This window comes from Phragmites australis, chromosome 7, assembly GCF_958298935.1.
Source record: "Phragmites australis chromosome 7, lpPhrAust1.1, whole genome shotgun sequence".
NCBI lineage: Eukaryota > Viridiplantae > Streptophyta > Magnoliopsida > Poales > Poaceae > Phragmites > Phragmites australis.
The window spans coordinates 19,805,212-19,819,848 of NC_084927.1; the positions used below are offsets into that span (position 1 = coordinate 19,805,212).

General features: G+C 43.3%; 1 pseudogene; it reads left to right on the forward strand.

Annotated features, from left to right (window-relative positions):
- Positions 1-10,522: 10,522 nt before the first annotated feature.
- LOC133925443 (adenylate isopentenyltransferase 3, chloroplastic-like) lies at positions 10,523-11,457 on the forward strand (annotated as a pseudogene).
- The last annotated feature ends 3,180 nt before the right edge of the window (positions 11,458-14,637 follow it).

Below are 14,637 nucleotides of genomic sequence, written 5' to 3' on the forward strand. Positions count from 1 at the left end.
ATTTGTATATTTATATATTAAGAAAAACATGTATATGTGTGAAATAGGAGATATAGTAGGGAGTCGAAATGAAGAGTGCCTTTCTATTCCTATCCCCATATAAATTCATGGAAAATAAATTTCTCCGTTTGCGTGCTTCTATAATAAGCATCGTGATTGACTTGGCTTGAACCGTTTTCCTCGCCTAGTGCTGAAAGTACTAGCGCCAAGACGTTTGTTGTTCTTTCCGTCCTGGCCAATTAGCGAATTGTCATTAAGTCTCTAAACCAAAAATTTGATAATCAAATTGAGATACATAGTATAACGTCTAGAAAACGTATCAACAGTCATATTATCCTTACATTTTTTATGCTTTATGATATATAGAAACGACTCAATAAATTCTACTCATTTAGCATATCACTTATTCAGTTTATCTTGACTCCTAATATGTTTCAATAGTTCATGATCAGAATGTATAACAAACTCTTTAGACTAAAGATATAGTTGTCAAGTTTCAAGCACGCGAACTAAAGCATACAATTCTTTATCATAAGTAGAATAGTTTAGACTTAGGCTCCGTTTGGTTGCAAGAAACGTTTCAGATTCTCTAGAATCTCTGTCAAATGCACCAAAATGTGAAACGTTTCACCTTGAATCACCTGAAATATTTCTCATTTTTAACACTACGAGGAGAATCACCCAAAATGGTGTTTCACCCGTTTCGAGAATCACTCAGGTCATTTTTCTTCAAGAATCCGAATCCAGAATCCCTGCCAAATATTTTCAGAAAATTGAGGGTGATTCACCAGAGAAACGTTTCCAGGGAGAATCTGAAACCGAAACGTTTCTGGGACAATCTGGAGCCCTGCCAAATGAGCCCTTAGCCTACTTAATTTCTTGCTGAAATAAGCAACAGGTTTGCCTTCTTAAATTAGCACACCTCTAATTGCAATCCCACTAGCATCACATTCTAGCTCAAAAGTCTTACCAAAATTCGGGAGTTGGAGCAATGGGGCATGGGTGAGCTTCACTTTTAAAAACCTAAATGCTTTTTTATTGTGCAGGTCTCCATTTGAAAACCACTCCTTTCTTTATCAACTTGTTCAATGGGGCAGCAATGGTGCTAAAATCCCGCACAAAACACCGATAGAACCCCGCTAGACCATGAAAACTTATCACATGTGTGATCATTTCAAGTGTCGGTTAGCTCTTAATGGCTTCAATTTTAGCTTTATCCACCTATATTCCCTGTGAAGTAACAATATAGCTAAGAAAAGTGACTCGATCCATGCAAAAAGTGCACTTTTCAAGGTTACAGAACAATCGTGCATCTTTCAAAGCCTCAAAAACAACATGTAAATGATCAAAGTGTAGTTCATGTGACTTGCTATAAATTAAGATATCATCAAAATAAATCACTAAAAATCTTCTAATGAAAGCACGTAAAACTTCATTCATCAATCGCATGACTGTGTGCATTAGTTAACCCAAAAGGTATGACTAACCACTCATATAAGTCAAACTTAGTTTTAAATACAATTTTTCATTCATCTCTAAGTTTCATTCTAATCTGGTGCTATCCACTTCACAAGTCAATTTTAGTAAAATTATAGAACCACTTAACTCATCAAGTATGTCATCTAGCCTAGGGATAAAATAATGATATCTTATAGTAATGTTATTGATGGATCTATAATCAACACATATATATGCCAACTACCATTTTTATTAGGAACCAAAAGCAGGAGGCAAAGAGCTAGATATATCCTCAAGTGAAACTAGGACATCTTTCCATATCAAAACATAGCATGGTAGTTCATTATTATAAATTTCAGCAAGATCAGATTTAGTGGCAAGCATAACGCACTCTTTCGATTTAATTCCATCAGACTTAGAAGTTATAGTCGCTTTCTCCCTTTTAGGTGGAAAAATATGTTTTGCTACTTGTTGATTTTCATATTCATGCTCACACTCTTTTCAGTTATTTTTAGCTCTCTTTTTCACATTTTACAATTTTAGAAGGGGTTCGAGGTAGAAAATTTATTTTCTTTTCTTTATGCATGAGGGTGTACTTATTACTTCTATTATGATGTGTTGCATCGGTATCAAACTCTCATGGTCGACCTAACAAAAGTGAGCATGTTTGCGTGGGTACTACATCAAACTCAGCACAATCATGGTATGAACCAATAGAAAAATGCACCCTAGCTGTTTGCATTACCTTCACCTTACCACTATTGTTGAACCACTAAATAAGGTATGGGTGAGGATGTGTTCTTATCAATAAGGTAAGCTTCTTGATCAAATTTGAACTTACCAAGTTGTTGCAACTCTCTCCATCAATAATGATACGAACACAGTAATCCTTGACTATGAAAAATATCTGAAATAAATTATGGCATTGTAGTTGTTCTATTTGCTCCATTTGAGTACTTAACATTCGATGCGCAACGAGGGTCCAATAATCCTTCGTAGCAATGGCACCCAATTCTTCCCCATGATCGCTATTTATTTCAGGTTCGTCCTTATTACTTGCATGGTTAGCTGCAAGAGCATAATCATCCTCGATATCACTAGTACATACATATCCACTGACTTTTGTTGCAATGTACGCTTGCAGACTTAGGCACTCCTTCATGACATGGGCTATTCCCTTGCATCAACGGTATACAATCCCCGTTGTACGACCCGTAGAAGCCACCGAAGAACTCTTGGCTGAAGCCTGTGCTTATGACGGTGGTAGAGGTGCTGCTGAATGTGCCCTACTCAAGGAGAGGGTAGCAGATCGTGTAGTGCGAGGTGGAGCTATTTTGACTTGTCCTGGCGTTGGTCTTGGTGTAGTCGTGCTTCCATAATTGTTCCTTGACCTCTATTGTCCTCCCTGTAATTTTTTTCTACAAAACATGCAAGTTGTAACAATCTAGGAACACCATTATATTCTTTGCAATCTACAATTTCCTAAATATCATGCCTTAACACTCCATAAAAATGTGCCATTGCAGCCTCTTCATCCTCAATAATATCATAACATAGCATACTAATTTGTAGCTCATGATAATATTCTTCTACAGATCTATTACCTTGGTTTAAGCATTACAATTTCTTACACAAATCACATTTAAAAGATGGTGGAACAAATTTATTACGCATAGCAACCTTTAAAGCATCTCATGTAGTAGGCGCTAACCCATCATTGCATACCCTATTCCACCAGATGATGACAAAATCTTTAAATTCACTAGTGGATTGCCTAACTCTATGCTCTTCAGAAACTAAGTGTGCATTAAATTTTTGTTCTACTGTTATCTCCCAATATAAATACATTTCAGCATCATAAACACTCGTGAAAGATGATATGGTAAACTTAACTTTAGCAAATGGATCATCATCAATACATGCATTATATTGCAGAAAATTATTGCCTCTCATATCATCATGGTTGAAGTTCAATTAGTTCCTTTGTTGTGCATCAAATATATCACGTTCTTGCCTTAAAATTTCATCATCTATGACGGACTCCTCATGTTCATAGGCTACACCATAAGGATCCACGCGCCCATTGTTCAGTGGTGGATTGACCAACCGATCAAAGTGTGCATTAAGCATTGAAGTACTATCGTTAAGTTGTTGCAATGTATTATTTGTTTCTGCAAGCTTCTTATCCACGTTGTCATTTATAGCTTGGCGGTTTTCATGCAAGACCATCCTGAGTTCTTCCTTCAAAACACACTCTTGTGCATCTGATATTTCTATTACTATAGTTAGTAGAAAACAGAAGATAAAAATAATTATCCCTATCAACTACTAGGTGGTGAAGGTGAAACCACACACTATCAAGCATCTTACCATGCTCGTGCAAGTGCTCTTACAAATCACAACAGATGGTATAACTGGTGGCTGGATTGTAATACCTTATCGGGTGTGAGCGAGACGGTTGCAAGGGAGAATTGTTCGGATCAAGAGAATGTGGAGCTCGTATAGGCAATATTTAGTAGCAAAGAATACCAATTAATGAAATCTGATTAGCAAACCTGAATAAAAGTTCATGATACTCGTCACAGTTACTGGTACGAACGTGTTCCTCGAACTAGTCCAAACAAGCTAAAAAATAGGATAGATACAAGCACAATGAAACAAAATATTTCAAAATATTTTCTTTCTTTCTTTTTCTTTCAAAATATTATTTTGCACTCTTTGCTTCTTGCTTGTTTTCTCTCTTTTTTTAGCATTCTTTGCTTCACTACGTAAGAAACCACCTTTAGTGACACAGCATTAGTGACGGGCGAACATAATATGTCACTAATGCACTATTAGTGATAGATCCAGTTACGACCAATAGCTAATGGGTGGCCCTGGCCAGGACCCAGCCAAGACCCATCACTAATAATGGGTCATTAGTGATGGCATGTAAAGAACCCGTCACTAAAGATAATAGTGGCGGGGCCTCAAAGCCCGTCACTGATGATCTAGTCATTAGTGATAGGTGGAGAGGGCACATGTCACTAAATATACGCTTGGACGACTCATTGTCGGGACCACTCATTAGATGGGTTATTCCTACACCCGTCACTAATATCTCACTCATTAGTGACGGGTTTTCTTATCACCTGTCACTAATGGGTAATTTTAGGTTTATTTCTGTGCCGAACAGCTCGACCAAACAGTGTCTATCTGCTAGCTGCTCGGCACAAGTGCGATTTTTTGGCGATTTTGTTTGAAGACCACCTAAAATCTTGGTAATTTGAAGTTGGGTTTGTCCCTTGGGCTTTGAAGGTTTGTCTCCACTTTCCTCTTCATCTTTCTCATATATGGTAGATTCTAGGGTTTGAGTTGGAATCAACGATTTTACTCCTTCTCTTAAATCTTGATACATGTAGATTATCCTCTTTGGTCTTTGAAGGTTTGCATCCCCTTTCCTCCTCCTCTTGCAACTATTTGCTAGATTCTAGGGTTGAGTAGAATCTTGATATGTGTATAATGCAATTATGGTACTATTATATTCGTAAAAGTGAACTTATGTTGCTATAATGGTGATATTATGTGTAAATCTTAATAAGTTTATGGTGAAATTATGTTAATTATATTCATAAAAGTGAATCTAGTTTGCGAAACCTTCGTCTCCTGTTCAAAAGTGTTTGATTATAAATATGACTTTATAACTCATTATATTTATAAGAAGGTGCTCCCGAATTGTCCATAAACTTTAGGCAGTTCGAGGATATGTGGCCCGAGTAGTAGGTTTATATGCTCTTGTATGTTAAAACTTTGAATAGTTCAAGGATATGCATCCTCTTAGCTCTTTGTTGAGACATGTATTTGGAGAACAGCGAAGATATGCTGCAAAATTTTCTCTAGAACAATACAAGAGCAATATGTACTATCACTTGTTAAGGTATGGATTCAAAGAGAGATATCGAATTTGGAATAAACACAACGAGAAAGGCCTTAACAAAGGGGAAATAGATCGTGTCCTCCTGAATGGCAGTATGGATCAAGGACTCCCGCCAGCCGATGATATGAATGATTATCTCAAGAACACAAACATATTAGGATTCAATGATGATTTTCTTTCTTTCTCTGTTTCTTTCTTTTGCGAATGTGACATAAACTCAAAACTTTTATGCTACCTTTTTTAGTCTAAGGATGTGAGTGAGTCACAAACTCTCTATGTCTCTCTCTGAACTTTGGCTAGCTCTGTTTTGGCTATGGAATTTTTTCTCAGACTTTGTCTAGGATGCTCGATATGATGAGTACGTAGGGGTGCTCGAGAGCAGCTAGAAAAAGATATACTCTGACTAGGTTGTAGGGGCGAAACCGAGTAGAATGTCGAATCCAACTAGATGGTCGAGCCCAAATAGGTGCTCGAATCCGACTAGGTAGTCAAACCTAAATAGGTGGTTGAACTTGAGTAGGTGGTCGAATTTAAGTAGATGGTCGAAGCGAGTCGATGGTTAAATCCGACTAGGTGGTCGAACTCGAGTAGCTAAAAGCCAATAGGAATTACTAACGTGGATAATAACAACATTGCATGTTGATTTACAATTACCAATTAAAAAGGTTTCATGTAGATATACCGGGAAAGACCACATGTATGCTTCTTGTAAGCCAGAGTTTGATATAGCAGTGCCTGACCTACTAACAGTGTCCACGCATACTTATCTATTAGTATCACAGCACTTAAACACCAATTCTACTGTATAAATCATACTAGTTGGTTCGTGTCTCACACACTCCCACCCCACCCACTCGGTAAAATACTGCCAAAAAACCGATGCCTTATAAAAAGCCGACCTCACCTGTTAAGACCGGTCCCAACAACAGCTCGAAGAAAAATCGCCCCGCCGTTCGACAATCCCCCACGGCGCCCCGTTCATCTTATCCGACCTCGCGATGGCCGCCGACGCCGTGTTGGGTGTTCTCCCGATCCAATTGAAGAAGCGCCACCACCACTAGCCACCACCGCCTCCACACCTCCTGCACTACTATGGCCACCCGCCGCTGAGACTCCCTGGTACGTCCTCCCGCAGTCAAATGGCTGAATCTGTGTCCGATCGGATTCTGTCGCTCCCACCCCCGGACCGCCGCCTCCTGTCCCGAGCGTGATGTCCCCCGCTGTCGCTCCGGTCGGGTAGTGGAAGGGAAGCGTAGAGGAGGTGACGACGCGGTTAGAGAGAGGGGTGGCCCGCTCGGACCCCGACCGCGCTCTGCGCAGCCGCTGAGCCACGCTTCGCGCTAACCACCTGCACCAGCCTCCCCTCGCCGGGTCGCCGCGCTCCCCGCCCTGCTCCGAACCACCGCATACGCTGCCACGCCACGGGGAGGAGACTGCGCCGGCGCTAGAAAGGAAGAAAGGGAGAGGAACCGGGGGCACGGGCGGCACGCTGAGGGCGAGGACCATGGTTGTGGCTGACTAAAGTCGCACTGGAGAGGGCGAGGATGAGAAAGAGACGATGAAGGCGTGACTACTGGTGGTCGGAGCTGCACAGTCCGGCCGTGTGGATGCTGTGGACGACAACTGTAAAGAACAGCTCCAATGTGCTCATTTGCATCTCCACCGACCTGCTGCTCCCAGTCATGCACGGAGGTTGGCAACAGCAACGATTATGTTTCAGATGACACCGGCTGGTGTCCAGGTAGCAGAAGCAAAGGCTCTCCGTAGAATTTAATAAACTGATTGCTTCATTAGTAAAATCAGTGTACGGTTTGCAACGACCAAGGAGCAGCGCAGGAAGTTCCTTGATGGCGCTTGGCGCAAGGCAGGTGGGGAAAGAGAAAGAGAGGCATAGGCATATCAAGTGGGCAACTGGTCGATCATCACTGACTGCAATGACAATCAACTGCGTACTTTGACCCGATGCACACCAATTTGAATCACTAATACTTTTCTCATGATTCAATCAGAACAAAAGATCATAACGGTCATGTGAAAATTGTTCTTGATAGAGTTAAGGTCCTAATTGGGGAATTCCTGGATTTGTAGTGAGACAAAGCCAACGGTTGGTTCACTTGTTTGAGACAGCATAGTTTTTTTAGGTGAGAATAGAATGTGAACAAGCTAGCATTCTTGATGCACTGCTGAAACTCGCTGTTAGATTGGATAACTATTAGTATGATAGAAATGCTTAATTGGTTATGTGAAACTTCGATCTGCCATACGCTAACTTATTTCCCCTAAGCATCACTAAATTTTGTGGCTAAGGAGAGGAGACACTACTTGAAAAAAGCTTAAAATGACGGATCATAATCGTCATAGGTAACAGATACGACACTCCGAATGTGTCACTGATGACTAGTGAGTTATAAACGATGAGTAAATATCCGTCACCAATAAAATTATTGGTGTTGGGTCAAAACTTGATCCGTCACCTATTAAGGTCATAAGTGACGTATCATTTATCATAAGTCTTAAGTGACAGGTCACACTTATGACTGATTTATGTTTTTCGTATTTTTTATAAAAAAAAGTCAAAAAATATTTTTTTCACACGAGCTATCCCAACACATACCTATCACCACTAGCCACGGGTCACTTCTATTTTTCAACACTATTTTCAGTCTTTGCGTCAAGCACGAATCGAACCCACCACCTCCCCTCGCTATCGCATGTTACCACCTCAGCTATCACGTGTTTATGATGGACATCAGATATTTTATCGTTCTACCTTCTTTGTCGAAGGTCATAAGTGACGGGTTATAACCATGACCTGTCACTTATGAAGATTATAGATGACAGGTCGTAATCTTGACCCGTTACTAATGACTGATTTTTTTTATTTTACATATAAAATTTGTATTAATATATTACATATAAAATTTGATAGGTGACTGGTTATAATTTACCTATAAAATTATATTAATATTTTATGAATGTCTAAATATCTCATACAAACGATCGCAATTGAATAGATGTCCCGGAGTGCCTCCGGTAAAACGGGCATAACTTTTGCATACGAACTCCGATTTCAATTTTTTTTTTTACTCTACAGACATCTACAGAAAAAAATTACATCCGTTTCTCTCTTACTTTGTCGCGTTCGGTGAATGTTTCAAGGCCAAAAATGATTTGGAAGATTGTGTTCTCGTCCCCGGAAGTTCCTGCACCATTTTCGAAATGCGCATTTGTGTCCATAGCCGCCACCCCTTACATCAAACTTGAGCAGAAATTATATATATTTCCTATTCTAATGCTGCTGGGGTGATAAAAAATAAGAAAAAATAAAATAAAAATAAAAAATATTAGTGAACTAAGTATCTATGACTATTATCATTAGTGACGGGTCACAACATAACACGTCACTGATGTCAAGTAATAAGTGATAGGTCAGAATTTGGCCCGCCACTTATAACTGATTTAAGATAACCCGTCACTTATGATAAGTAATAAGTGAGTGTCAAATTCATCAGTGACGGGTCACCTTGCACTACTCATTAGTGACGGATCAAGTTGTGACCCGTCACTTATGATTTGACATAAGTGACGGGTCATATTACGACCTGTCATTATTATTATAAGTGACGGATCATGTTTCGACGCGTCACTAATTTTGTGTCTCATTTGTTTGTTTTTCACGTAGTGAGACAACATATTTTGTTTAAGTTCTGATATCTTGTCTAAATATGGGTGGACAAGTTACGATGATGTGTTGTGTTGTTTTGCATTAGCTTCACCCAATGAACTATTATTTTTCCCATGAATTTTTTGACTCCTGTTGCAACGCACGGGTATTTAACTAATAGTAAGAAAGCAACACTTAAACGCAAATAGTTGAAAGCAAAGCATGATCTCTCCCCTCTTCCCCTTCTCCTTCCTAGGGTTGTCGCCTCTTCCCTTCCTGACACACCCTCCATTGTTGCTCCCATTCAACGATGCCACCACTGCACAGAAGCACCAATGTTGTGTCTACCGTTGCACCACCACTGATATATCTACTGACACCACACTACTGGAACTCGAGAGTTTACCTAATGCTTGTGGAACAAACTAGGGGACCTAACCCGTGATACCACCAACCCAACCCCTCCCACCACCGGCCCATGGCCTGCAATGGCGCGGCCACCTTTTGAAAAGATAACCTCTAGGGATGGGCGTGACGCAATCCGTGAATACAATATAGTTCATCTTAATCAACTAACTAGCTAGTCAAAATGACTAGTTTATTGTTTTAGTTAAACTAGAGTGGATCTAGAGATACCTAGATCGCTCCATGCACATCCCTACTGACCTATCTAGCGGCTTCTGTTAGCCAAGGGAGAGAGGACTCCCACCCCGCAAGGTTGGTCACGTGGTTACCTAGCGCGTGGAAAAAGGGACCTAACTAGCCAAGGTTCAATTCAAATTGAGAAAGCAACAAGCTGATCACTGGACGACCTTGATTGAATTTGCAGTTACCAGCTTAAAAATAAGAGATATATACCAAGGTAATTGCAGCATGTCTGGGATGGACGATAACTAGCATCATAAACTACCATTTCTGATCGGGCTAGAATTCACTCGCCATTGGCAGTGTTTAACCATTTCTGATTGGTAGGAGTGGAATGAAAGGACCTCCAGAAACTCAAGCATCTCCATTGGCAGTGTTTAATCATGATCACCGAGTAAACGCTGCCTACTCTAAAGTTGGCAATAATTATTAGTAGTGACCTCACAAATTTTATCCAACAATTTAATAAACTGACAGCTATATATGTAACAAATAAAGAAAGAAATGAACAGAGAGGGCCTTGATCCAAGCTCTACATGAACTGTATACAAGCTAGAAGATTAAATACAATTTCTGTGCATATTTATTCGAGGAAATCTACAAGAAATATAGATATGAACAGAGCTAAGCTGACAATTAATATGCTACCAGAAATGATATATGGAAAAGAGGAAACGCAAGGCACGACGCCAGATAGTTTTCATGTAAATCATTCAAAACTGCAATATCTTCCAAACAACAAAGATCTCCCTGATCTCGTTGCGCACGATCGGTGCCAATAAAAAGCGCGGCCTGCCTCCTCTTCTTCCACTATCGAGCAGCAGCTGCGCTAATCCGCAATGGCAATGGAGCACGCTCGCGTTGTCGCTGGGAAACCCAAGGTGGTCTTCGATCGTGCTCGGCGCCACGAGCACCGGGAAGTCCAAGCTCGCCATCGCTCTCTCCCAGCGCTTTAACGGCGAGGTGATAAACGCGGACAAGATCCAGGTGAACGACGGCGTGCCCATCATAACCAACAAGGTCACCGAGGAGGAGCAGGCTGGGGTGCCCCACCACCTCGTCGGTGTACTGCACGTCTGCACCCCGACGCCGACTTCACCGCGGAGGACTTCCGCCGCGAGGCGTCCGGAGCCGTGGCACGCGTGCTCTCGTTGGGCCGCCTCCCCGTCGTGGCCGGCGGGTCCAACACACGTACATCGTGGAAATGGTGGAAAGCGACGGCGCCGCCTTGCGCGCGCGCCACGATGTCCTCTTCCTTTGGGTGGACGCTGCGCCGGAGCTGCTCGAGTGGTACTCGGCGCTGCTCGTGGATGACATGGTGCCGCGCGGGCTGGTGGACGAGGCGCGCGCGGCGTTCTGTGGCGCAGGAGCGGACTACACCCGAGGCGTGCGCCGCGCCATCGGCCTGCCGGAGATGCACGCGTACCTGCTCGCGGAGAGCGAGGGCACCGCCGGCGAGGCCGAGCTCGCGGGCTTGCTGTCGCGCGCGGTCAGCGAGATCAAGGACAACACCTTCCGCCTGGCCCTCGCGCAGGTGGAGAAGATCCGCCGCTTCGACGTCACCCCGGTGTTCGCGAGCATGGCCGACGGCGACGCGTGCCACAAGCTGACATGGGAGACCCTCGTGTGGGAACCATGCGAGGAGATGGTGAGGATTTTCCTGGATACACCGACTGTTCCTGCTTCTCTAGCTGCCGGCGGTGATGGAGATGTGGCCGCGGTAGCAATGATGCCGGCGTCGCCGCTGCTGAAGTGGCGGACACCATATAAGTAAGTAGCGAATATGGCCATCCATGCATGTATGCATGGTGGCTTGCTGTCTCAGGCCAGCATGAGAGAGGGAGATACGTATGCCATGTTTGATAGATCTCTAACTTAAAAAAAATTAGAGTATGGTGTTTCTAGATCTAAAATTTTATAAAATTGGGGTTAAAGGTATACTGAAGGAGTTTAAATAAGTTATTTGGTTTACATTTTAAAAAATAGATACTTAAATTATTTTATATTAATTTATAAATATTATATCTGAGGTGAAGTTAAGAGCTAGAATTTTAAAAAAATGATTAAAATGTCATGAGCAAACGCTAGTACACCCGAGCGTACCTTGTACTACTACTAGCGTTGCATGGTCGCGTATCCTAAAGGTCTTCGAAGCTCTGGAGACATCACTAGCTAGTTGGAAAGATTAATTGGAGTATGAAAAGCTTTAATCCAGTGTGTGAAAGGAAAAAAAATTTAATCCAGTGTGTGAAAGCAAAAAAAAAAATCGTATAAAAATTTAATCCAGTGTGTGAAAGCGAAAAATTCGTATAAAAATGTAAGGTAAAAACTAAATTTCGACAGTACACATATTTGTTACATAGTATGCACACTCAGATTAGCCGTACACTACGTATCCTATAGCACACTTTTTTTATTACCCCATCATCCATCTATCTCTTGACTCACACCTTCTTTCTCCCTATTGCTATTTCCGTCCTCTCCCTTCATGCCTGCCGATGGCCACTCCCTCCCTACCCGTCGGTGGACGGCTTCTCCCCTCCCCCGTCGGCCTCTCCCTCACACCCTCGCCATCTCCCCCTCCTCGCCACAACAGCCATGGCCCCTCCCCGCCGGATATGCAGAGACGACGTTGGCTGGGAGCGCACTGAGGTAGAAGACGAACCTTCGTGCCTGCTGATGAACACTCCCTCCCCACTCGCTGGTGGTCAGCATCTCCCCTTCGCTCCCCCGCCAGCCTCTCCCTCGCACGCGTGCCCTCTCCCCCTCCCTCACCACAGCAGCCACGGCCCCTTCTCACTAGATCTAAGCAACCACCCACCAAATCAACTGGGGTGAGATCATCATCTTCCCTTCTCTGCTCTACCGATTTGGTTTTGCGTTTTATACTAATTTGCCTATATATTGCTTCAGATTTGCTAAGAAAAATACATCAAATTGCTTTTCAATTTGATTTTTTCCATAACATGGTTACTAAATTGCCTTTTGTATTCATACTGATTTGCTTACATTTTTTAAACAAAATTGCCAGCTGCCAGTCCTGTCGCCGCTCGACGTGGTGCTCCCTCCGCCATCACCCCCGTCCCATGCTCAAATCAACTCATCTTATCCATATGAACACATGTCACAATCAAATCGACTCATCTCATGCTCAAATGGACTCATCTCATCCATACGAACACATTTCACAATCAAATCGACTCATCTCATCCATATATTGCTCGAACACAAGAACATATCAATTCAAACACAAGGAAGAGGCCCCCATGGTCGACCTCGCTTGTGCCTTGGACCCGCCCTGGACGTGTCGACGCAGCTCGGAGGAGCCCGCTTGGGGGCCACCGTGCCTCGCGCCTACGCCTCTCAGAGGCCACGCTCGCGCCCTGCTCATGCCACTTCTTCTTTGTCCTCCTCTCAGTGTTGTTCATACGCGTGCTATCCATAGGTGAGAGAGGCTCAAAAGAGATAAGGTAGAGAGGGAGGCGTTTGTGGAGAAAAGAGATAAGAGAGAGAGAGAGAGAGCACTTGGAAGAGATAAGACAGAGAGAGTGCATATGTGAGCTGAGCTGGACGTGAGAGCCAAAGTTGCATTAGAAATAAAATTCAGGTCTGGTTCTGTAGCAACCATCAGTGATAAAGTGCTGGTTCGACCGGCACTGATAGTCGATATCGGTGCTGGTTCTTAGCGGCTCCATTATGGTTTAGGCACGAAAGATTAAGAACCGACAATGATACATTTACACTGTCGGTTCCTGCACAGCCAGCCATGATGAGCCGTTATCTATAGTCAGTTCTGTAATAGTGAAGGTCTCTTAAATTCATCACCCATGAGCCTGCACTGAGAGAGGGTAAATTAGGTTTTTAGAAAGCACTATATGTGACTGCTCGCTATCTACTTCCTCTTCATTATCGTCTTATGCATCGTCATCATGGGAGCCTTGACGTCTCTCGCTACCGACCGGCATGTTCATTGTGCTCAATCTTTTATCATATCTGCCATACTGAGTAGTACTATGTTATTCCTGTTATAGGGTATATTAGAAAGTTACATATGTACTCATAGTATATACATGCCTAGAATATACTCTTGATGCATCATAATGTTAGTCTATCAGTTTTGGTTTATGATTTATGTAGAGATTAAATTAATTCTAAAAGTGTGTTTTTATCTAACAAAGATAACGAATCACACTAGCTTTCTTACAAGGTCAATGGGGAACAATGACTGAAGCTCAATAATCCTGAATTGTACCCATCGTGCAACTCCCTTTGGATTCACCTTCCTCCACCAAAGGCACACGGCAATTTCCGCAGTGTTAACCAGAGACAGGCAATTCATACCCAAATCATACTTGGGAATCCTGGTGCCACACAAAAGTGACACAGGAATCACAGCCTACGTGAACAACAGAGGCTGGCGCGCCCCACGCAACGGCCTCCGATGAGTAGACGCACGCATGAGTGCCCCCGTCCTCCTTGTCGGCGGACAGAAAGGCCACCAGAACGGACCACCGTGGCAATCGAGGTGGTCGCAGCCGCCCTTGGTGCAGAGCACATGAGGAGGACACGTCCATGACCGGGCAGCCAAAGTCGATCTCTTGCAAGGGGAAGGGGGAGGGTGCCGTGCAGGGAACTAAACGGGGGATGCCGCTTGCAGCAGCTGGTGAGGAAGCCGAACAGGGGAGGTGTCCCATGGAACGCGTGGTAGCGGCTGAGGAAGACAGGGTGGGAAAGGAGGAGGAGCCAGGGCTTGCAAACGAAGGAGGCTTGAACAAGGCACGCCAGGTCGTCCGACGGGAGGCGGATGAGGATCTTGTCGGCGAGGTCGGGGATCAGCTCCGTCGGTGTGCGCGGCGACGCCATGGCGCGCTGCGCTAGTGCTCGGTGGGGGTGAAGGGTTTGGGTGAGGAATGGGGGAGAGAGCATGCGAGAATGCTAACAATTGTCGCCTGCT